Source organism: Herpailurus yagouaroundi, unplaced genomic scaffold (assembly GCF_014898765.1).
Source record: "Herpailurus yagouaroundi ecotype Mexico unplaced genomic scaffold, PumYag 142, whole genome shotgun sequence".
Taxonomy (NCBI): Eukaryota; Metazoa; Chordata; class Mammalia; order Carnivora; family Felidae; genus Herpailurus; species Herpailurus yagouaroundi.
The window spans coordinates 28,086,529-28,111,390 of record NW_024412397.1 but is presented as its reverse complement, the minus strand read 5'-3'; the positions used below and the strand labels follow the sequence as shown (position 1 = coordinate 28,111,390).

The window sequence follows — 24,862 nt, the reverse complement described above, 5'->3', positions numbered from 1 at the left end:
ATGACGAGGATAATATGGTCAGGACACGGCAGAGGACACAGTGTGGCCCTGGCCCGTCCAGCATTCCCTTTTGTTCCCGTCAGGGGAGGGCAGAGGCGTAGAGGAAACAGAAGGTGCAGCTCTGTGGGGCGATCATTTTGTCAGGGGTCTTTTGAAGCCTCCTGGATGGGACCCCAGACCCCACCGGTGCACCGGAGTATTAGGCCAGCCTTTGTGGGATGTTGCAAAGTCATGGGCCAGGGACTTCGAAAAGAATTTCGTTCGGGGCCTCAATTCAGTTCATTTGAAGTTAATTCAGCAAACACCGGGTGAGAATGTTTTATGTGCGGGGGATGGCAGAGGCTCAAAGACGCAACACCCAGCCCCTGCCCCAGGACACGCCCTGGCCCCTGGGAGGAGGCGGCCACACTGGGAGCACTGGGAGAGAGGTTTAGATATGGGGACCCCACCTGAGCTCCAAGTTAGCACGCAGCACAGTGGGGTGTCTTCAGCTGTGAACATACGTATAGGAAAGGACTTAGGAAGGTGTAAATTGTATCACCTTTTGTTATATCTTTAGTAAATGGCCTTTAACGAAAAGAATAATGTTTCATAAGGCCGAGGTTGCGTATTTGAGACACGATGTCGTTCCTCCCTCTTTCTGCCCCTTCCTCCCTCCTTTCTTTTCTCTTCCCCTCCCTCCCGACTCTTCAACAGGTATTCGTTGGAACCTGCTACATGCTAAACACACCGGCTTATTCTAGCTATGGGAGCTATGGTGAGGGGAGGGAGGCAGACACAGAAAAGGCAATAGCGAACCTAAAACTGCTCTGGAAATGTCTACTTGAAAAAAAAGAAAGGGCAATATCAACATCGCTCCAGAATGGCTCTGCATGCAGGGGCTGCAAGAGCCTTCGGGGGGTACTTCACTTCGTTCTGGGGCAGGCGGCGCCCGGATGAGGAAAAGGTGACCAGAAGGACAGCGCCATTTTGTCCAGTGAAGGAGGGGAGGATGAAGTGGGAGGTGGGGAGAAGGTGTCAGGTAGAGAGAAAAGCAAGTATGGAGGCTCTAAGAACCAAATATATGGGAAGTCAAGGGAGGATGTCATTAAATTTGCTTGATGGCAGAGGCACAGGAGGTAGACAAAGGCTTCAGGGAGGGGCTGGTGTTTGGGGCATTGTGGGATGAGTAGGAGTTTGATGAGCCAAGTTTGAGAGCACTCTGAGCCCAGGGAGAGGCATGTGCCGATAAATGCACGCTATATTTAGAGTGTGATCCTCAGGCCATCGTGTCTAGGAGAAGAGTACAAAAAGGTGGGACTTGGCATGATCAGGCATCTCAGAGAAAGATCTGGGGAGTAGGACTGCTAGTAAGTGATGGTGGGCTACATGAGGGAGGTGGTGCAGGAACAGAGAGGCGTTTGGGAAGAGGACGGCAGGTCTGGGCAGCTGACGAGTCACAGTTGAGGTGAGGCCCGTGGAAGATGGCCCTGGGCTTTGCGTCTTGAGCAGACTACTCTGCCAGATCCTCATGTGGACTTCATCAATGCTCCAAAGGACCCCAGCCATTTATCAACTTGTGCTGGGGGAGCGAGCTTGAGGGTTCAGTTCAGAAGCAAGCTAAGGGCCCCACACATTCCCTGGGGTGGCCGAGCTCTGGTCCTCCCTTTGCCCCTGCCACGGAGGAGAAAACTGAGGCTGTTGTGTGGCTTTTGAAGGCACAGAGCAGTCAGGGTCAGTGGCAGGGCTAGAGGCCAGGTACCCAGGGCATGTCCTCTAGAACACTCATCCCTCTGAGCATAGTGTGGGGGAGGTACAGGGTGAGAAGTGGGAGCCTTTTGCACCCCTCTTTCTATAACTCACCACGAAGGATGGAAAGGCTTCAGGGAGCTTGAGGGGAAGCCCTGAGGGGTCTTCACTGTCTGATGTCAAGCCTCCTCCTTCCCCAGCATGGCTCAGATGAGTAAGCGGCTGAAAGTAACCATCTGTCAAGGGGAGGGACGCCAGCGCCCTGAGAGGGGCTCACCTGCTCCTAGTTAGGCCTGGGGTGGGGAGGATAGGGCGGCACCAAAGGACAGCAGCTGGCGTGTGGTCCCCAGGATGCAGAAAAGAAAGGGATGGCGTTGGGACCTCACGTCCCTGCTGGAAGTTCCTGGGCCTGCGCCCGTCCCCCGTTCAACCCCATGATAAGAGGAGGTAGAAATGCTACCGTCCCGGTGAGTCACTCAACCACTCAACTTCCCTGTCTTTTGGGGGGGCTTCTAGTACAGAAGATTTTAAGCTTGTTGTCCCCACTGGTCTCCACCTTGACAAACACAACATCTTCTCCTTTACATTTAGTTTGAAATTTAAGAGAACAAACCGATGTCATAGGGCAAAGTGCTGGTTTCCTTTCAGGGCTTATGCCTTATCCCTCCAGATTCTTAGCGGTCCCTCCCTACTCACTACCCCTCCCACCTCTATCCAGTTTACAGATGCCGGAATAAGCCCAGAGGGGTTGAGTGAACTGCCTGAGGTCACACAGTGCTTTGGCCTGGGACAGCTGCCCTGGTCCTCAGCTCTTTCTCCTGACCACTTCTAGCTCCACCAGCACCCCCCCGCCCCGGGCAAGATTCCTCCTTTGGGTCACCTTCTGGATTTTTCTTCCTGCCCATTCCCCTCCTTGCTAACTGCAAGGGTGTGGCCTGTCTGGAGAGGCCAGCCGCCCTGGGGAACCAATCAGCTTTCCAAACCTAAAGGGTGTGATTTCAGGACACACACAGGGGCCGAGGCACTGGATCCAGAGGGTCTATTCCAGGGTCGCTTTAAGAGAGGTTGCCCCGGCAGTACCTGTCACTGAGCTAACTGCAGAAGGGCCTGTCCTGCCCCCCGGGGTCCTTGGTCCCCTGGGAAGTTCCTGCCACTAGGAACGGGTGACCTGCTTGCTGACCTCATCTCAAATGGAACTGGAATGTGAGAGAACAAAAGATGAGGGTCCAAAGGCAAGAGACACCCCTTCCCTGAAACGCCTCCTGCCCTGGTAGGGGGCAGAGGGGAAGAGCCTTGACAGGTTGACTCCCTCTCCACCCCCCCCCCCCCCCCCCGCCTCCAGGCCTTGCTTTCCTCCATCAAGCCGGAGAGTGGGGCTGAGGGTCTCTGCCAGTCTCTGACTCAGTGACCCCCAAGGAAAGGAAGAAGGGAGAGGCGGCTGACAGGAAGTATGGCCACGAAGGGAGCTGAGCCACCGCCTGTGCGTGTGGCTTTGGTAGGGGGGGCTGCAGTATCAAGTGGCCAGTCTGGCCCTGCCGGGGCTGGGGGCCGGGAGGTGGACCCTGGAGTGCAGAGGCATCCGCTTGCCTGAAGGAGGCCCGAGGAACTTGCTTCACTGAGAGGAAGGTGTAGTAATAATGATGACGACAAGCACAATGTCAAGAGCAACGGCAGGGGTAATAGTAACGGCAGCTCTTGGGTGCGGCTTCCACGGGCCACCTACACGAACTCTGGCCCACGGCTTGTCTTTCCTCAGATCCCCAAACTTCTGAACCGGTGGCCTTAGGGAGATGCTGGGCTCACCACTGGGTCCTGGAGAAGCTCAGGCGGGTGGGGGCTGGGAGCCGGTGGCTTCTGAGGTCCCCCGACCCACACTCTCCGGGGTCCTGGAGTTCTGAACGCAGCCTGTGCACCCTGGGCTGGCGGCCCCTGTGGTGTGGCCCCTCACTAGCTGGGGGAAAGAGAGACCGGAAGGCGAGGGGGGCCCTCCTGGGTCAGGTTCACATCATCACACTCTTCCCAGCCCTGCTCCCCCGAGTCTTAGGGCAGCCCCAGAGCCAGCCCCATGGTGGAGAAGGAAGGAAAGAGATAGAGGGAGACTTCCCCAGAACGCAACCGTAGCCTGGCTTGGGTTTCTTTCTCTCTCAGAAACAAATCCTTCGTAGAGAACATCCTCGATCCTCGGGCTCCTCTGGCCATGTGTGGGAGTGTGGCAAAGCCCGGGCTCGACACTTTACTAGGTCTCAGTCTCCCCATCTGTAAAATGGGGACAATGCCCTCACTCTGCCATCCCCCATGGAATGAGAGAAGGGAAGCAGAGTCGTCCTAAAGAAGGAGGGATTGTTGTTACTTCCAGCCTGGCTCGGAGATAAGGTCTAGCACATTCTCTGTTGTCTGCAGCCAAAGCCAGGGTCCGTCCAGATTTGCCACTCCGGCTCTGGTCTCCAATGAACTAGGCTCCCCCAGCTCGGGCCACAGCGGCAGACCCAGCCACAGGAAGCAGTGGCCCGCGCCAGGGCAGTGCTCTGCTTTTCCGCCCCCTCCCTCCTGCCAGGGCCTTCTGTCCCCACAGTCACCGGGTGCAGCCTGTCCCTCGTTGGGGCTCCCAGGGCTCTCAGCTGCATCAACGTTTGGCCCCTCTCAACGTCCTCCTATTTCCGCACAGCCCTCCTGAAGGGAAAAAGCACATCTTTTAAGACTCTTAGGAACAAAACGTTAGTGATGGAATGTCAGGGACCCCCAGAGAGAAGGTCTTTACGGAGAGATGTGCTTCTCCCTGGCTCTCGGCCTCAGACGTACTGCAAAGCACAGAGCCCCCGGCCCGGCCCCCACGGCATCTGGGTTTCTGCAAGCCTGTGGCATTCAGAGATGTGAGTTTTTATTTTTACAAAGAGGAATCCCTTCCCTTGTGTGTCAGTTAATGTTTTAATAGTAATGCATTCATCTCGGGTCAGTCTCTTATCGTCCCGTCGTTTGTATTACCTACCCACTGAAGGTGAAACCCTGCTCATGCCTAGAATCCTGCAGGTTATGCTAACACTTTTGTATCCTGAGTTTCCAGTTCTTCTAACCGTGCTCGTCTATGGCCTAGGCTGCCACAGCCCCCGGAGCCGTGTTTCCTCTGTGTGCAGGGAGAGGGGCTCACAGAGTGCCAGGGCCGGCCCGAGGCTTCCCTCCCGGTGAAGAGGCAGCAGAACTGGGCAGAGCTGAGCTGTCTGCCCCTCATGGCCCCCCCGGGGCTGGAACCTCACGCACACTCCAGGCTGCCTGACCAGCACGGCCTGATCGTGGCCCGCCTTCGTGCCCTGTGTCCTCTCCCCTGCTAGGCCGAGATCGAGCCCAGGGCCCCGCACAGGCTGGCACAGGAGCCAGCTGCGTGAGACAGACTCTGGCGGATGGCTGTGCTAGAGCAGGCCACGGTCAGCACCCCGGAGCTGTGGGAAGCGGTTGGTGTTGGGGCTGAAGACAGAGGGCCAGGGCGAGACAGCGTCAAAGTCAGATTTTTAAAATGGTGAACAGTGTAATTCTCCTACAAATATATGGTGAGCACAAGTCAGAGATATATTTAAGTTGTTAATGAGGGAATCAGCAGGATACACACACACACACACACACACACACACACACACACACACATTAATGGGGGGGCAAAAAAAAAAAATGCCAGAATAAGACTGCTAAATTAGATACAAAACTGGTATTCTTCATTGACCAAAAATCATTTGCACCTTACCTTGGATAATCTAACTTTACGGAGACTGGGTTCTCTCAGTAGTAACCAGTAAGTCAGGTAAAGTTACCTTGTTCCAGAAAGCCAGACGACTCTCAGGCAGGGCCGTTAGTGTTCTAGTATGACTTTGAAAGGATGTGGTCTCTTTTTTGCCTTATTTCAAAGTTTTGGGTATTTTCCTTAATAGCAGGCAGAAATAAGCAGGAGGTAAAACTAAGGGATTCCAGCCAGAGAAAGCCCAAGACAGAGACAGCACAGAGGATTTTCTTTTTTAACCATCTAAGGTCACTGTCCCCCTCTGCTGGTCCCATTCCACCTACTTGGTTGACCCCTCCCTTCATCTAGAACATTCCATTCTGGTTATTAGAACAACCTGGACTGCACACTTTATGATGGACATGAATCCAAGAGGCTCTGGAGACGCCCAAGAGCTCACGGGGACTCCCTGTGGGCACCCAGTCTTCCTGGGGAGCTTCCTGCAGGCTGGTGTGCGTGTATGTGTGGGGTTCCACTCCCTTACCACAGGGACCCTCTCCTTTAGGGATCTGCCAAGAACTGGGCCTTGAAAGCCTCTTCTTTCCTCAAAGAACTCTGCCCTTATTTTCTACTCTCCCAAATGCATTGCTCTTTCCTTGAGTTTTTCCCACGGACATATATTCGCCTATTCCTGCCCCACCACACAGGCCCACATGCAGCACCTCCCATGAAAGCGAGCCCACTCACTCAGGAGCTCTGAAGGAGCACGGCTTTCTGATAGAAAAGGGGTCCGTCTCCACCTTTCACGTCTTTCCACTTGGGGCCGAGGCTAGCCCGTTCTGCACCTTTGCGTGAATTAGAAAATGGCTCCCCTCCCCGCGGGCAGATGTGGTCAGAGCCAGGGTGCACCCACTGCTGCTTCGGTCCTACTCCCCCTTTGCGGGACATCTTTGTGCTTGGCACAGACAGCACATCTACATGTAACGGCCCCATTCCCTCCCCCTCGGAGATTTCCAGAGTAGTCTCCAGAGCCCCTTCAACCTCTTGGTTGGCAAACCTTTTGAAGTCTCGATGGGAGATAGTCCAACCACCACTGGCATATGTCCTCTGAGATCCTACTCCCCATACTGGTGCCAGCTCTTGTCTCTTGAGTTGGAGACTATGGTTGCCCAGGTGATGTGATGTCAGGGGCCAGGAGAAGCCCATTCTACCTCCTGAGTTACAGGGCTTCTTCCTGGGCCCAAAATCAAATTGCACAGAAATGAGACTTACAGAGGGCCAGGCCAAGATGTTGTACATTCTTTTGGGAGATGGGAGTGGGGGGTGCATCTTCACAGCTGGGCGTAAGTGACTGATGACAGATCATCTTGTCTGGAGGTGCTCTGGGAACTAGGAACTTGTGTGCATGCTCACGAACACAGAAAGGGGTTCTAAAGAGCAAGGTGATGTACAAGGATGTGACTGGGAGCTTTCCATGTTGGCTCTGAGGACCCCACTGGACAGAGAACCATGCCTGGAGCTTCTAAATTCCCAGATTTTCTCCTCTCTGCTGACGGGTGAATGGAGGAACAAGGAAAGGCACAGAGAGAAAACCTAAATACAAGCCCCACAGCCCTTCATCTGAACATGTCACCTTTGACCCTCTGGAGTGTGAACTGGGAGCCCACTACCTCCTTCCAGAGGTTCTCTGCCACTCCCACAACCCAGCCTCTTGCTCCTCTCTTATGGTTTTGGCAGGACCCCCTGGAGGTAATTAATGAATAAATCAGTGTTTGCCTTTGACCTGGAAATTTTTTTTCTCCCCCCCCCCCCCGCCCCCTGTAAATGACAGATGTTTCAGCTGGGCTCAGCTGAGCCCAGAGAAGGGCCTGGGGCTGGAGGAGTTGTTTTTATGAATACGTGCCAAGAAGACTGTCATAGCATCCCCATAAACTGAGAGGAGAGGGCTGGATGACATCATGATGGTGTCTGCCAGCTCTGGGGCTCTGGTGACATAGACCCCGTGTCTACGGAGGAAGCTTCCAGGCCATCTGGGCCTTCCTCTTGGTTGGTTTGCCAAAAGGAGGTATTGGGCTCCACCCACAGCCTCATGGGCCTTGGCAGCAAATGCCTTGGCCCATCAGTTCGGGGGGGGGGGGGGGGGAATGTTCTCATGGGTGAGAAGGAAATGGGCTCCCACAGGTTGTCCTCCTTCTCCTGGCTGCCTCGGTGCCCACGCTGGAGAGGCAAAAGCTGAATGAGTCCCCCTATCCACATACCAGGGCCTGTGGACTCTGATACCTCTTGAATCAACCACACTGTCACTGTCATCATCATCACCTCTGGCATTTGTATGATCTGGTGTTTTACCAAATAGCCACCATATATGTAGTCATCCTGCTATGATGAGGTCAGGACAGATATAACCATCATTATTTGACAAGAAGCAGTGGCTCAGCGGGGTTAATATCAATTTTCTTCCAAGGCCAGCAAGTGTTGGGGCCAGAACAAGAATCCAACTCTCTTTCTGTGGCATCTTATGACTTGACCCCAGATGCATCCATCTATCCCTCCATCTATCCTTCCATCCATCCTTCCATCCATCCATCCAATAGATAATTACTAAGAGCCAAGCATGTAGGTAGCGGTGGACAAAAACAAACCTGTTCCTTGTCCCCAGCTGCCGTCAGTTAAGTGGAGATTGTCTTTTCTGTAGATAGAAAGATCCAGGGTGTAGAGTGAAAGCCTGGGCATGAAGCTCTCAGAGGAAGATTTCGTTTTCCCTTCCTACCACTTCCTCCTGCCTTCTACCCCCAGCAGACCAGTTTTTGGGAGCCCTCCACCTTCCGATTTCTAGAATCTTTGGCATGGTGAGCAGGGCTTGAGAAACAACAGAGCAGCTAAGCACTAGCCGAGGGGAGCAAGGACACTGATGTTTATGGGTACTGTTGGGTGCTGGTGTTGACCAGGCATTTTGCAAACACATCTCATCTAATTCTTTTCTCACAAAATCCCCAAGGAAGAGTGGGTCAGGTCAGAGAAACAGTGATTTCTGGTGGTCTCGCTGCAGTGAGGTCCTGATGTGCCTTAAAAAAATTTTTTTTAATGTTTATTTATTTTTGAGAGAAAGACAGAGTGTGAGGTGGGGAGAGGCAGAGAGAAGGAGACACGGTGTCTGAAGCAGGCTCCAGGCTCTGTCGACACGGGGGCTCAAACTCACAACCACGAGATCATGACCTGAGCCAAAGTCGGACGCTCAACCGACTGAGCCACCCAGGCGCCCCCTGATGTGCCTTTTTAGCGCAGGGCTCTGGTCTGGCCAGCTCAGCAGACAAGTTTCTTGATGACTGTGGTTTTCAACTTCAGTGTCCAGCCAGGGCACATGTGAAAAAGACAGAACCCACCTCTGGAGAGTTCCACAGTGGGTGTGGGAAATTAAAATAAGCTCCTGCATTAAACCAAATTGCTCCCTCTGACCTCAATGCCATGATTCCAGTGCCCCGGGGGCTACCCTGAAGTTGGGGAAGCAGCTCTGCTCAAGACAGTGGAGGCTTTGGGAGTGAGTCTGGCATGAAAATAGCGCTTACCTCTGCGGACGGGGCATTTGTATAGGACTTGCAGTATTCAGGGCTTCTAGCGGAGAGACTTGTGCTAGGTCCTCTTGAGGTTGTGTAAAACGTGGAAACTGTGTGCTTCCAACTCCACCCGAGTGCGGGTCTGGAAGGTGGGAAGGAAGGACATCAGAACGGGAGGAGGTCTGGAGCTGAGCAAGCAGGTTGAGTGAGGGGTGCAAGGACCCACCAGATGGGAACAGACAGAAACCCCAGGCGGCCTCCGTGACTGGAGAGGCTTCCAGTCTCTGCCATTGAGGGCTTCTGAAATCCCAAGTTCAGGTTCCCCCAAAACAGACTCTTAGGTGTCCTTAGGTTCTAGTTACAGGGACAGCCAATAGGGGGCACGCCGGCTGCCAGCCCAGCTCCTGGGGTGGGGGCAGGCATCCTCGGTGGCCAGGTGGGTATTCCTCCTGAGCTTGGAGACAGCTTTAGAATTCTTCCAACTGCACGGCAGCCCGGGATGTTCCCAGATTCTTGTTGGCACCTGCCACGTATGCACCACTTAGCATCCCACGCATGCCTCCTTGCCATTCCCAATCTAGATGAACTCCCCCATTTGCCCCAGAGGACCAGGAGGCTGAGAGAGGCTTGCTCGATGGTTATTTGGAATTATTGCGGGGAGGTGAAGGAGGGTAGCTGCATGATAAGGTGGCCTTGTCAAGGGACGCTTGGGTCCTGGCTGGGTAAGTTTGACATATCCTGTATGCAATGTCCCCTCTACCTGGAAGATTCACCACTCACCTGTTACGTTACAGGCTTGAATATCCGGGAACTTTTCTTTTACCCCTGTTTCCTGGACGCATTTGGTCTTAGGACCCTTTCAGCGACATACAAGCCGCTGAGTCCTGCCGCACAATGTGTTCCTGAAACACACTTTGGGACCTGCGAGATGAGCAGAAAGACATGGGCGGGGGGGGCAAGATGCCTGCACTCTGGATTCAGGGTCTGCCTCAGCCATGAACAAGGATACAGGAGGACGCGGGTTGGCACTGATTGGCGTTGCCCTCAGTTGGGGTCTGCGGGGGTCATTGACTTCATGGCTTCGTTTTGCTCTGGGGGTGTCGGCTCCTCAGGTGGGCGTGGGTGGTGGGGTGGGCAACAGCCTGCTCACCAGATCCGAGTCATGAAAAAGCGGCTCTTTTGGAAGGTGGTTTTAGGATGAATCAAAGAAAATGTCATTTCCCCAGAGTGAGGGGTAAACCTGGAGAACCCAGAGACATGTTTGTGTGGAGGAGGTGGGTGTGAAAATTTAACACCCCACTTAGGGGCGGTCAAAAACAGATCTAAGGACACAGAGATAAAAAAAGAAAAAAAAAAGACACAAAACACTGAAATCGCATTCATGGAGCTCACGTGCTTAACTCTGGGGCGTAGTGTCTTAGCTTTCTCTCATAGTTTATTGACTCTTAGTTTACAAAGAGTTCTACCAGTCTTGGTGCCCAGTCAACAATAGATTGAAAGCAACCAGTTGGAAGGGGAAGGACAGGCTTGGGGACGGCAAAACCTATCACGGGGACAACTGTGTACACCCTCATCCTTATCACAACTCACCACTGGGTAATTCTGACCACTAGGAAATAGGGGAGGATATGTTATATTTAGCCACTAGAAGGAACTAGGAAACTAAGTGAGCATTTAGGAAAGATTTCCATACTAAATGATGGGGATTCAATGGGTAAGTTTGTATCATGGGGAAAATTCACTTATGTGAATCTTTCTCAACAAGGCTGATAAATGAAACGTCACTGTAAATTCTAAATGCTCTAGATACATTTCCCCTGGGACAGACACATACTATGTATAGGAAGCAGAGCATGTCAGAGTCATCTGGTTCAAGCCCTTCATTCTGGAGGCACAGAAAGGGAGGTGGGGTGGACAGGAGCCACCCAGTTAGACGCCCACAGCTGGTGGAGGGAGGGATAGTGTAACTCTCCCCTGTCTTTCTCCCCTGGGATTAAGCCCCCTAGCCTTCCCGAACATCACCAGACCCTATGATTCTTTCTTCTTCCTGCCCCCCCCCCCACGCCCCTTAGGGTGGACTTGGCACAGGGAGGGGGCATAGGGGGAGATTCAGCCAGGGTGGGGGTCTCTTAGGAAACCAACTGCGTTCGCCATCACTGGTCTGACGGCAAGTGACAGAGGTTGGAGCCGGGTCACTGCGTCTGTGTCCTCAGGTGGTGGGGCTGGTTTCACAAGGCTCTGGCATATAGATTCTATTTTCAGTGGAGCTTGATTTTAAAGCTTGTGGACCTCTGGCTTCCTGTGAAACGGAACACTAACCCTTCTCTGAGGGATGGAAATAGGCCAGTTTCTTCTATTTTTTTCACTATAGGACGATGAATCCATCCGCCCCCATTCACGAGCACTTCTGGTGTGGACTTAAGCACTTAAGGAGAGACGAAGGAAAGGCGGGAGAACAGGACTCAGAATTCCAGGCTAGCCTGGGCTCAGGTTCCTGTTGCATCACTGCTGAGCCGGGAGCCCTCAGTCTTGGTAGCTCGTTTGCCTCATCTGTGGAATGGGCATATGATGTCTCACAGCGGTGTGGGGATCAAACCAGATGACGGCTATGAATCGTTTAGGGAGCCCACGGTGAATGGCAGATTATTGCTTGCAGGGGGATTTTGACTGACTTGCCATTCATGAGAGCCGTCGCTGGAATTCTTGAAAGCAGTGAGCACAATGTGCGCACTTCACGTTTCATAACGGTCTCCAAGCGTGACGGGCTGGCTTTGAATCTGCTTTTGCGGCTGGGGGGCTGCGGACGAGAGCTGCTGCCTCCCAGGGCCGAGGACAAAACACGGGGCCGGTCGTGGCTCCCTCAGTGGGGGGACCGACGCTCCTTGGTCATTTCCAGCTCGCCGCTCACTAGCACTTCCTCGTGGGGTGTGTTTCACATGAGTTACATTCTTTAGTCTGGAGGCGGGAGACTGGGGTTCTAGACTTCGCGCCTTCGTAGCGCCATGGATCCTGGAGCAAGTCTGGTCCCTGCTCCGCGCTGCGGGCTGTGTCTCTGTTGGGGAATGACACGGCCGTGCCCGCGGGTCGTGAGAGGTAGAGACGAGGCTCACCGCGCGCTCACGCTCTCAGAAACGGCGGCGCTCACGTTGCTGCCGTTACTCCAGCCCCGGTGTCTTCACGTGCGATGTGTATTGAACCTGCTCCGTGCGTCCCCGCCTGTGCCCCGGGGAGACACGGGGCTCCCGGGAGCCTCCTGGGCAGGCCCCGCGGGGGCAGAGGTGGCTGGCGCAGCCCGACTCTCCCACCTGCCCTGCGACCTAAGCGGCCCCGTTTGGTCTCTTGGAGTTTAAAATAAGTTTGCACAGCACCGACTGGGGCCACCGGCTGCGGGCCTGGCCGCCTCCATCTCCAACAGTGTCCGCTGCTCGCTTCCCTCCGCCAGCCTGGCCCCCAACACACACCTGCCCCCCACCCACGTACACCACACCCACACCCACGCATACACACACCCCTCCTTTTGTTCCTGCCTCCACGCCATTGCCCTCTCAGCCCCTCACCTCACTGGCCTTCGCCTTCAGCCTGCCTCTTCCCTAAAGAGGCTGGGCTCACACGGGCCCGCGCTCACCTCTCTCCTTCCTGACTGCTCAGTGGGGCATCTGACTGGGTTCAGCCAGGGACTACTTGCTGCCGGGAATGGCCCTACGTGTCCACCCCACAATAAGGCCCTCAGTGCCCTCCTGCTGTCCCTTGTTGACCATACTTGGTGGGAGGGGACAACACTCAGTATGGTATTGTTTGCTGGGTCCTGAAAGCCACCCTTGGCACGTGCGAAGCTGTCTGTGGCCGTAGCCCTGTCCTGCTGGGCCCATGAACACAGACTTGGCAGAAGCTGCCAGAGGGAGCCTGTGTGTGGGGGCCTGGGTCAGTTCACAGGGGAGGAGCCACGGGATGAGGTCAAGGGGGGCAGGTGCTGGGGCAGCCTCAGGGCTGATGGAGACACTGTCCCTGGCCACTTCGTTCTCTCCCTTCTGAGCACCAGGGCCCTCGATTCAATACTCTGTTATGCCCCTGCCGGGCACCCAGCTTGGGACGGGGCCTATGTGAGGAACAGCCCCCAGCATCATCACGCCGTGAGCAGGAGAGCAGGGAGCCTCCGTGGAACTGAAGTGCAGCGAGATGCATGGCCCTGGCCTTTAGGTGGTGACTCCTGGTCCTGTTTCCATCTGGGTCCAGCCCCAGGAACTGAGAACCACCATGTTCGAGCTCCCTGAGAGCTCGAGGGAAAATGGAATCCCCAAAGCAGCTTCTTCACATCACTGGCACAGAGACCCAGGGGCCCCCAAACTCACCCCCCCCCCCGCGCCACAGCAAGGGCGCAGGATGAGCCCTTTCCAACGTGGGGAGCTACGTCCTCTCTGTCGGCCTCACAGATTCAGATTTTTCATGGGTCAGGTTTGCTTAAATTGTGCCTCTGAATTTAAAAGCAGAAGCACAAAAGGGCACCGTGTTATGAATTCTCGTATTTGTCAAGAGGATACGCCCACTGGTTTCATTCTGACAACATCCAGTTAAATTTGAGGAGCGCTTCATGGTATGAATCTTCTCGGACAGTTCTGGGCTGTGGCGGGCCTTCCGCCGGTGACAGGGCTGCCCCGGGGCCCCGGGCCATTGGCCAGGCAGCACCTGACCAGGTGACCTTCCTCCTTGCCGACAGCTCTCTCTAGGAGGTAGGATGCCTAACCAGAGCCTTCCAGAGGGCAGCCCCCAGGGCGCCCTGTTCTCCCTTCTCCCCAGGGTTTTAGAAACACAGTCCTCAGAGCTGGGAGGCTTCCTCCTTCCGTGGTGGCCTCATGCCCTGCCCACCACGGGCCCCTCCTCTACCCACCGGGTAGGACTGGAGCTGGCCCGTGTGCTGTTGAATTCACCCAAGTGTGAGGTCTCAGACCTGCTATCACCCCACTCCAAGTGATTGTCCAACCCTGATGTGACCTGCAGGTTCTAAAACCTCCCACCCAGTGAAACCATTTCCCATTCCTGGGAGTGTCAGCTAGTCTGCAGAGGTCTATAGGGCGATGGCCCAGTAAGTAGAAAACAGGGTAGACTTGCAGTTTGGAAACTGGAAGGGCTCTGGAGTCTGACAGACCTGGGTTCAAAGCCTGTCTCTGCCACACGCTAGCTGTGCTGTTAGTTAAACCTCTGAATCTTGGTTGGTGCAAGGCTTAGAAAAGATACGGTGCCTGCCGCCTGGTGGGGTTGTAGGCGTCTCCAGGCGCTGGCTCCAGGCATTATGGGAGGCGGGGAGAGTGGCCTTAGGTGCCCCCACCTTTCGCTGTAGCTTTCTGCTGCCTAGAAGCATCCCCAGGGCATGGGGAGGGCACACCCTGCTGCAAACCAGACTCGCACTCATTTCCTTCCTCCAGAACCTTCTCACTCAGGTGCAAATGACTAGGGATGTTGACATGATGAAGGGGCTCCTGCAGAAAGACAGACTCTAAATGGGGTGAGAATATGAACCTCAGGTGATCAAGTGCATGTCCTGATTTCACCATAGGAGGTCATCTTTCCGGGCCCTGACCTGGAATCCTTCGTGTGTCCCAGCCCCCCACACCAGCTCACTGCCCCACACCGAGAGGGCTCCTTCCTTCTGGCCTGCCCGGTGTCCCTGACATTGGATTGGTCTCTGCTGGGAAGGGCTCTCCCCTTCCCTCTGTCTGCTGACTGGCACCCTAATGACTCTTCTGGACTTTCACTTCTGTGGGTCCTGAGTCCCCATCCTTCCCTGCACCCCACCCCCCCATCCACTTCCCCATTCGGCTCCCAGCTCATCTCCTCACATGGTTACAGTGTGGGAGGCTTCAGATTGATCAGATAGAATGCAGTCTCTCAGGTGGCTCGACGTGTATCCACAACTAACTATCCTGGGGGCGTTTTCCTACTTACTTCTATTTGGGGTTTAATGGACCCTCCGTAGCCCACCCAAATCCAAAAAGCAGGAGTCCCCGGAGGCAGAGTTTTCCCTTCACGTCCCTGACCCTGTGCAAGGACAACTGTGGATCCTAATAAGTGGTCCCACGATTATTCCTGCAGGAGCCAAAGGCCTTCTTAATCAGCAAAGGAAGATTCCAGTGTATTTCATTACAGACTAGTTCTTTAAAAACAGATGCTCTAGCAGAGCATACAAGGTATCTCTGGGAACCCGCAACATTCTGTTAACATTAACTTTCATGTGGGACTTTGCTCAAGAGTGCTATAAATCCCATGCACAACCTCTCACTTAGTTTGTGAAGACAGCTACCTTTTGGTCACAGATGGCCAGAAACTCAGAAATGTCCTCCCCCTGTTGGAACTCAAGCTGAAACCTAAACTCCATCCAGACTGGCTGGGATCCCATGTTACAGACACACGGGGTAGATGAACTCAAAGATGGAGGTGGGATAACTATCATCTGCACCCAATTTGCTCCTGCCGCTTTGCCAGGAACGTCCCAGGAATACAGGGGACCTTGGACCCCGCTTCCCCAGGGGCTGTGTGACCATCTCCACTGCTGTTTGGTGTGTGCAGGGACTGGGGCTGGACACCTTGGGGTCTCACTGTTGACATTCGGGGCTGCATAATTCCTTATAGTGGGGGCTACCCCGGGGGCATCATTAAGATGTTTTCCAACATCCTTGGCCTCTCCTACTGGATGCCAGTAAGCAGAACCTGTCCCCCCAACTTTGTGACAACTAAAAATGTCTCCAGATATTGCCAAGTGTCCCCTGAGGGGCTAGATCGCCTCCACTTGAGAACTTGTGGCTTTACATATCATCACACGTAGCCCCTTGAGGGACCAACTTGGATGATCACCTCCACTTTACAGATGAATTCACTGAGGCTGAGTTAAGCAACATTTCTGCAGCTGGTCAATGGCAAAGCCAGGACCCAAACCTGAGTCTGCTGACACCAAAGTCTATTTTATTGCTTTCTAATTTTTTTCAGTTTAGTTTTTGAGAGACAGAGAGAGAGAGAGAGAGAGAGAGAGAGAGAGAGAGAGACCGAGCAGGGGAGGGGCAGAGAGAGAAGGAGAGAGAGAATCCCAAGCAGGCTCCGCACTGTCAGCGCAAAGCCCGATGCAGAGCTCTAACTGATGAACCGTGAGATCATGACCTGAGCCGAAATCAAGAGTCAGGCGATTAACTGACTGAGCCACCCAGGCGCCCCAAAGTCAATGACTTTAACCATGATTCTAGCCATGATTCCTGCTGCAGGGGGTGAGATGAGATCTTGTTCACTCTCTGAAGCTCCAAGGAGCCAGGGGTCACCTGGGAAAATGCTCAAGTTTTGGGTGTGAGAAAAGTGAGCTAACAGGTTCACTGCAAGGGTCCCAGCCCTGAATTCTCTTCCTTCAGAGGCTTTCTGGGGCCAGGCAGGGATGGGAAGAATTAGCCGAGTGGTAAACCTGTTTTCCTTCTGCAGTGGGGCTGGCTAGCTTTGGACCTTGTGTCGATCTCGAGTGCCGCAATCACGCTGCGTACTAAGTCGCCCAACACCAGTAGCCGCGCACCGGAATCATTTGCTGGAGCTCGCGATTCCCCTGCAGTGCACCCAGCCTCATGAAGTCGCAGGGAGGCCCACGTGTGCGCGTGCGGTTTGCTGCCCTTGGCTGGGCTCTGTCCCATGTCTGTGCTCCTGCCTGGCCACCGGGGCTGTCCTGGCTCTGTTCCGTTTGGTCTCATTGTGCGGGAGGTTAGTTTTAACTTGCTCACATGGTGGGGCAGGAATCCGAGAGAGGGAAACGGAAAAGGAAATGTGCAGGGCCCTATGAGGCCTAGGCTTACAACTAGAACAGTCACTTCTGCCTCATTCTATCGGCCACGAGTCACAGAGCCAGCCCAGATTCTAGGGTGCGGACATAGACTCTGCCTCTAATGGAGTGACTGCAGAGTCACAGTGTAAGAGAGGGGACAGCTGAGGCCTGTTTTGTGTTCTTTCTCTCAGAGAGTTCATCTGGCTTTCTGGAAGGCCACAGGAAGCCCAGGCCCTGCTAGTGAGAGAGGAAAGGGAAATGTCAGCAGGTTCAGGCTTCTGCAGAGAAATTGTGGCTGCCTGGAGGCAGAGCAGATCTCCTGTCACCCCTCCGGATGGCGAGCTCCTTGAGGATACGGCCTCTGTTCACCTCTGAGTTCTGAGCATCTAGCATGTGCCTGACACACAGTAGGTTCTCAGTTGTTGAGCGTGAGATTAAGTCAACGAATTCACCTCACTGAAATCACATAACCTGATTTCAGTGGTCTTTGTTCTGTCCCTGCTGTCTATTGAGCTTAGCCCTACTTACTCTGAGAGTCAGATCTGCCCAGGTCTCCACCACAGACCGAGGGCTGGACGTGACTCATGGGGGACGTGACTGAGAAGGCATCCATCCAGCCTCGGAAGTGCTGGCCTTACAAACCACACCCATGTCGCGACAGCCTGGGCCACCCAAGGAAGGGCATGCAGAGGCCCGGGTCTCTGGAAACTCTTCCCAAGTTCTGGGCACCATGTGGGTTGGGTGGATTTTCTGCTGATTTTTCCAAGTGGTTCAGTTTAGCCAAATCCAGCGGGTGTCTCGGCAGCCTGCTGGCTTCCCTTTTCCTTTGAAAGCCTCAGAGCTTTGGAAGGGAAATCTGAGACTGTGCACGAGATTTACCACAATGCTGTCTGTGTAAGGGCAGCCGGGATGGGACAGACTTTCAAAGCCCCAGATTCTTAGAAACAGGAAGCTGCCTTCTGCCAGGAGTCAACGAGGTTAGCCTCCCCCGGGCAGGCCCGGAGTCCCGGCTTCGTTTGGCCAAGCGGGCCTGTGCCTGAGGCGTCCCCTCTTCCTGCTCTCCAGCTTGGAGGAGGAAGGAAGGGGTCTTAATGAGATATCAGTCCTCCCTCTCATCTCCACCCACATCTCAGGAGTAGGGCCTAGGGCAGGAGGTAAAGTGGGATTCCTTCCAGATTGGGAAGTAAATCAGGCCGGTGTGTGTGGTTTCTCGGTGGTGACTGAGAGTGGAGATTACCATATCAGTCACTTAGGTCAGGCGGTGTGGAATGTGTGTGTGTGTGTGTGTGTGTGTGTGTGTGTGTGTGTGTGTGGTCACAGGGAGGAGGCAGGTGTGTGTGGTTACAGGGAGGAGGCAGGTGTGTGTGTGTGTGTGTGTGTGTGTGTGTGTGTGTGTGTGGTTATGGAGAAGTGGCAGGGGTGTGTGTGTGTGTGTGAGTGTGTGTGAGGTCACGGGGAGGTGGCAGGGTGGGAGAGAGGGGACAGGTAGAAGGAAGAACAAATACCAGGAGACCGGGTGTTATATGTTGAGTGTGCATGTGGTGGCCTGAGCCTTTGCCAGCAGCTGTGGATGGCCCGGAGAAGAAATGCAGCCCTTCGTCTCCAAGGTCCCCTTGTGAGTGGGGACAAGAACCTGGCACAGGTGAGACTGCTAGCCAGCAGGGATGGACAGTCAGATCGTGCGGCCGGGACACCGGGGCTGGGGGACAGCGAGGGCGGGTGGGGAAATCTTGGAGAAGAGCGTGAGCTGTGGTGGCACAGTGGGCTGGCGGGTCTGGAATGGTGGGGGTCCACTGTGATCGTTGGACACGGATCGTTGTGTGATCTGTGTGACCCAGAGCACACAGTCCAGCACTGGGGCTCCGTGGAGACCAGTAGCCTGATACCTGCCGTCGCGGTCTCCGGTGCCCATGGCAGGAGAGGCCAAATACCCCAGATGCAGTGACCCCGCTCCTCTGCTTGACGCTCTTGGGTGGGGTGGGTGCTTACTACGCCTCCATGTATTATGATTGTGAAATACCTTCAACTACAGGGTTTTCCCCACAACTCCCTTTTGCCCTATTATATTGGCTGAGCAGGGATAGCTGCGCCCATTTCCTGGATGGGGACAAAGGAACTCCTGAAAAGAAGCATTTGCCCAGGGGCATGCGGAAATGGATGGTAGAACTGGGATGCCCTTTTCCATCAAATACTCCTCGCTAGACGGGGCCAGGCAGCGAGGCCTCCTGGGAATGTGTGCACTTGAACTGGGCAAAGACATGTGACTCCCCAGGAAAAGCCTGTTTTATCTGGTTACCTAATGCGCTGTGGTTGCTGACTAGTGGCAGAGAACAGAGTCCGGGGGGCACTGGGACACAGGATGGACAGGCTTTGACAGGCAGAGAAGGGGAGGCAATGAAAGGAAGGGTCAGCTGGCAATGACAGTGTCCCATGCTGCTTCAGACCAGTCCTAGCCAGTCCTAGAGGCAAATATTGGCTCTTTCCATTCTCGCCGTTGGAGGACTCCTGGAGAGCTCCAGAATCATGGACTGTTATAAAACAGAAGGCATCTCATTTTACAGGTGAGGAAACTGAGATGCAGAGACCGGAAATGGCTCACACAATAACTAATCATAGTGGACTAGGGTGACGCCCTCATTAACAGCAGACAAGGGCACACGGCTTAGATTGTTCCAGATTCAACAGGCACTCATCAACTCCCCTCCTTTCTTGTCCAGGATCTACTCTTGTTCTTCTGTCTCGTCTTGGACTGTTTCTCTGGTTTTCTCTCCAATTCCCTGATGCTGAGCCCTTGTATTCTACATTGTGATTGGCTTTTCCAAAGCACTTTTGTGTACACCACCCTGAAAGGTGATAGGGGCAAGCAACCCACTTTACAGATGAGTAAACTGAGCCACCGGGTTAGTGGAATGCAGATATGGGACCAGACCCTGGCTGTTGTGATCTTCAGGCCCTCGGTGTTGGACACTCTGACTCTCAGGGAGAGCACCCCATGCTCACGTCTGGACCCTCACCCCACCTCCTAGCCTTCCCCCGGTTTCATTTCCTGGGGCTTGGATGTCCTGGTGTCCCTCTCTGGCTCAGACTTCTAAAAATGGGCTGGGCCTTTCTGACCCTCCTTGATCACCCCTCTCGTTGGCTCCTCTCTTCTGAGCCTCTTGCTTGGACCATATGGGCAGTCTCTGGGTGCCTTCTTTGTACTTGGGCTTGGCCAGTACATCGAGGGCAGGGTCCTGACTGCTCACTTCTCTGTGTTCCCTGGGAGAGGGGCTGGGCACCCAGCAGGCTCCCGGTGCATAGATGTGGCTTCATTAGGGACTCCAGTGGCTTCTTCCTGGCCTGTTAAAAGAGTGCTGTTATGGCCTTGGTCCCCTCTCCGACAGGCTCAGATCGAACGGGGACCCTCAGTCTGTTAATGGGCAGTTTGTAAGATTGTGTGACCCGCAGAAATGGGGGATGAACCTTGCCTATGCACTGTCGTTTCTCTGCAGTCAGAACGCCTCCCTGTTCTCACAAGTCCCCAGCTGTTCAGAACATTCCCTGACGCGTCAATGTGCCTCTTAGTGTGGTGGGCCGAGTCAGACAGTCTGTCGGGGATGCTCTGTCGTCTTCCTAGGTCTGAACACAGCCTGAATTGTGCCAGCTTTCAGCAGCCCTGTCACCGTGCTCCTGAGGGCCAAATCCTGGTTTTTCTGTTTGCATTTTTCCCTCCTTGGTCTTCTGTTAGAATGAAATGTGCTGGTGAGGGCTCGGGATCAGGGCCCATGGAGGCATTTACAACTCAGCCCTTCTGGGTCTACTGGGGAGAGCAGGCTCTAGACGGGCAGGTGGGATGGAATGGGGATGGGGATGGGATACAGCGAGGCCAAAGCTGCCAGAGGCAGAGATTGCCACCATCAAAGCTAAGTCTTGTACTGGAAATGCTGGGAGGCCTGGCCCTCCCACAAGGATGGAGGGACTTTGCATGCAGGCCGAGAGCCTCAGGGCCATGTGACCGCGGCAGGTGAGGGCACGGGAAGCCCAGGCCCGGGTCCCCAGGGCCCTCCCTACTCAGCCCTGCGCAGAGGTGAGGACAAAGGCTCACCCAGTGCTCCTCCGGGCTCTGTCTGAGGGAGAGGTCCTGGGCCAGTGGGTCCGTTACCTGGGGAGCCACTTTACCTGCCATGCTGGCCCCGGCGTGGCCCAGGGCCTCCCAGCAGCCGGCCGGCTGGACAGGCCACACCAAACTCAGCAGGTCAGCGGCCCACATCCCAGCCGAAGTCAGGGCGGCACGCAGCATTGCACCCCACCTCCATTTCTGCAGCCACCGCCGTCACGCAAGGACACCGTTTCCTTATCACGGAATTTTTCTGACCTCTCCGTGTCATTCAATTAAGAATGAAGATGCCACGTATTTACATTCTGTAATGGATCCAAGAGCATGAAGGCATGAAAGGAACTTAGTAAAACCCTTATCCTCTTTTGGACAGGCCAAGTGACTTGCCCATGGTCACCCAGCTACTCAGGGCCTTGTTCCTCCTGGGCCATGCCAGGGTCAGAGGATGGAGCAGAGGAACACACGAAGGCAGCTGGCTCTCCCTCTCTCCAGGCATCTTCCCACTAAACCAGCCTTAAGAGACGTCCACCACCTTCTGGGCTGCCCTTGCAAACCGCCGGCATCGGCCCTCGAGGCTCAAGCCCCTCCAGGGGGCTTCCCGGTGCCATGGGCCTTTGAGTTGAGGAGGTTTTGGAGGTGTCTCCTCCTGCTCCTCAAATAGGCGGGGGTGGGGGGGATGGGGGGCGGGACGCACATCCAGGTCCCGGAGTCTAGCTGACAGCACGCATCTCCCGCCACAGTGGGGGTTTTGCACTGTGGGAGGGGCCGCCTGCCTTCTTCTGCTCTTTGTGGGGCGGGTTGGGGGGAGGGAGGACTCTCAGCGAGATCTATTTACCCAGAGAAGGATTGGAAACCGCAGATCTGATGCAGATTCACAAAACCCTTCCTCGATTCCCAGCGGGAGGCTTTGGACTTAGCTTTCTCTGCAGGAGGTCTCCTCCTCTATTACAGAAAGACTTATCGAGGTATAGGTGATGCTCCATAAACTGCATGTATTTAAAGTGTAAAGTCTGATGAGTTTTGCCACGTGTATATACCTGTGAAAGCATCTGTTCCCTGCTGGTTGGTTCTTCTCGACTAATTCATTTATTAGATCAGCTGCTCCTTGAGAACACCCTCCATGCCATGGGCTTTTGCAAACTTATATTCCCTCTACATTCTACTCTCCAACCCCAGTTTCATTTGGTGGCCAGATAAAACACAGGATGCTCAGTTAAATTCGAATCACAGATAGACGATGAAGGGGGTTTTTTTTTTTTTTTTTTTTTTTTTTGGTATAAGTATGTCCCAAGTATTGCATGTGACATACTTCTACAAATACTGCACATGACATATTTATACTAAAAACCATTTGTTGCTTACCTGAAATTCTAATTTAACTGGGCATCCTGTATTTTTATTTGCTCACCCCAAGCTCTAGCCTCTTGTGTTGTATAGAATTCGTGTGTTCCCTCTGCCAAGGAAGAGCCCTTCTGGTGTTTGAAGACAAATCTCAGCGTTCCCTGATGTTCTGAGCCTTCCTGGGGTTTTAGGGTGCTGCACAGCACCTCCTCTGGTCTCCCTGTCATGAATTTAATTACTGATGTTAAGATCGTGCTAGCCTTTTCGAGTCACGTTCATGGCCTCTGTTGACCTCACATTAACTTGGGTGCCATCAGGCAGTCCTCCCCTCCAGCCTTCAGGCGTTTTTGAACTGTCTTGGCCCCTTCATCTCTGCCCGTGTTCTTTCACCTTGTTGATTTGTCCATGCTTCTGGGTCATTGGAATCCAGAGTGTGTAGCCCAGCAAAAAAGTCTATCCCTCCCAGGTTAGAGTATATTCAGACGTGATAAGCCTGACTGGTAGATCTACAGTCACGTAGTTGGTGAAAACGGGGACCTGGCCAAGGCTAAGCACTGACATCTTTGGTGTGCCCCTGATGACAGCCTTCCCTTCCCCACTTCCTGTAGGCTGACATTAACCGACACTCACTGGGCCAGCTTACCTGAGTGTAGTATCTATTACCCAGACTACATTTCTCATTTCATCTACAAACATTTTATAACAGTCTTCTTCCATTTTCTGATTCATTCATTGCAGGGAATATTTTTAGAACGCCTCCTTGTGCCATGTGCCAGATGCCTGGTGAAAATCAGATCCATTACATCTCCCAACCGAGGTAACCCCATCAGAAAGGCTCGTTCTTTAGGGAACTCTACTGGCCCTTAGTGATTGTCAGTCTCCTCTTGCTCCCCCTTCCCTTTTTAAGGGATCACAAACCATTTCGAAACCCATTAAAAATCTGTCAAGGTATTTGAGATTCCAATTTAAAGTTTCTAGACTTCATCTTTTTTCCTTGTGGGAAAATTTAAACACAATTCATGGTCGGAAATGTCTGGCCCTCTGCTGCTGTGCGTGATTCCTCCAAAATTGCTCAGCAGGTCTGTGGTCTCGTCTGCAAGTCCTTTCCCCATGCCGCACTACAATTTCACAGAGCTGAGAGACAGGTGTCCAGTGAGTGTGCTGAACGACTGGCTGCCTTACTCTTCTTAACTTCTAACTCTAATGAATTCTAAGTAATTTGGTGGATGTAGGTCAAGGACAGGAGAAAGGGCGACAGAAGGAAGCTAATAGTAAGCACTTGTTTTGTGTCAGATATGCAATGCATTCAGCATTCATTATATGATTCCACCTTCCTCCAACTCGATGAAGGGGAGATTTTCAGCCCCGTTTCTGAGTTGGGGAAACTGAGAAGTTCAGAGAAGTTACGTCACACGGCTGGAATGTCTGTGTGATATCTGCAGACTCCACATCCAGCTCCATTCAGCCTCAAAGTCTGTGCTCTTTCCACTGTGCTCCAGGACGCACTTAACTTACAGCGAGTATAATATGGCCAAACTCAAATGTTCAGAGAGATGAAGTTCATCATGTAATTCTTTTTTTACATAGGATCTGATTCATGAAACGAGTTGACTATTTCAAACACATCTATCGTGGGCAGTGTGGCAGCCTGGGTTGTCTCTCTCTGGGACACAGGGAGGTCGAGTGATTGTTCAGTATCCCAGAGAATTTTTAGCCGTGGGGGCAGCTGAGAGGCCAGGTTTTTCAGCTCGGGGGGCTCCCCAGGAATAGCAGTGGCCGAGGGAGGTGCCTACGGCCAGGGAGGCAGGCAGGCAGGTGGTGGGAGCCGCGGAGTTCTGCGAGCCGGTGGGCTGGCACCCAGAGAGCACAGGGTGGGGCCCACCAGGCAGGTGGTGGGGTGGGTGAGGGGTACGGTGGTGGCCCAGGGAGGGACCGTGAGGGCCGCAGGCACAGCTGAGACAGGGGGCTGGGGTGTCGGTGGGAGGTGGCAGAAACAAGAGAAGTGGGTGGAGGATTGGACTGAAAGGGTGCTAGAGAGAGGGAGAGAGAGGGAACAAGGGGTGACCCTGGGAAGGTTCCCAGGCCCCTGCCCTGGCCATGGGTCCAGATGGGTTCTGTGTACCCCAAGGGGTAAGACAGGTGGAGGAACAGGTGGGAGGGGAAATAAATTTGATTTGGATGGGTGGCTTCAGACGTGTCATGGGACACGCTGGCTGACGTCTTAGTGTCTGGGGCTGGCTGCAGAGATTCGGGGTTACTTCCGGGAGGAGAGCTGTTTTCTAGAGTTATTTGTATGTAAGACCTTCCCCGAAACGAATCTCCCTTTCTCCCACCCAGTAAGATTCCGTTGCGATTTGTGCACATGCTCATGCCCTCACACACTCATCCACACACACCACGCGGTCCCCTCACGTGTCCACACTCACACACGTGTACACAGTCACACCTACACCCACACGCGTGTGCACCTTCACACACTTATCCACACACTCACACTTGTACATAACCACACACTCACGTACGTACCCACACCCACGTGTACATCTTTACACACTCCTATCGGACACACTCACACACTGGAACACATTTACACACACATTACGTATCCCTTCAACACACATCCACAAACACATTCACAGGCCCCTTCCACG

General features: G+C 53.9%; 1 protein-coding gene and 1 long non-coding RNA gene across 2 annotated transcripts in view; one reads left to right on the top strand and one right to left on the bottom strand.

Moving 5' to 3' along the window:
• ARK2C (arkadia (RNF111) C-terminal like ring finger ubiquitin ligase 2C) overlaps positions 1-24,862 on the top strand; it is a gene marked incomplete at its 5' end in the record, with an annotated part of 96,412 nt that overhangs the window by 27,215 nt on the left and 44,335 nt on the right. The window lies entirely within an intron of this gene.
• The window catches only part of LOC121032974 (uncharacterized), a 2,464-nt gene continuing 764 nt past the window's right edge, over positions 23,163-24,862 (bottom strand). Inside the window, exon 2 of the long non-coding RNA XR_005791631.1 lies at positions 23,163-23,329. This is a non-coding gene — a long non-coding RNA (uncharacterized LOC121032974). The remainder of the gene's footprint in view (positions 23,330-24,862) is intronic.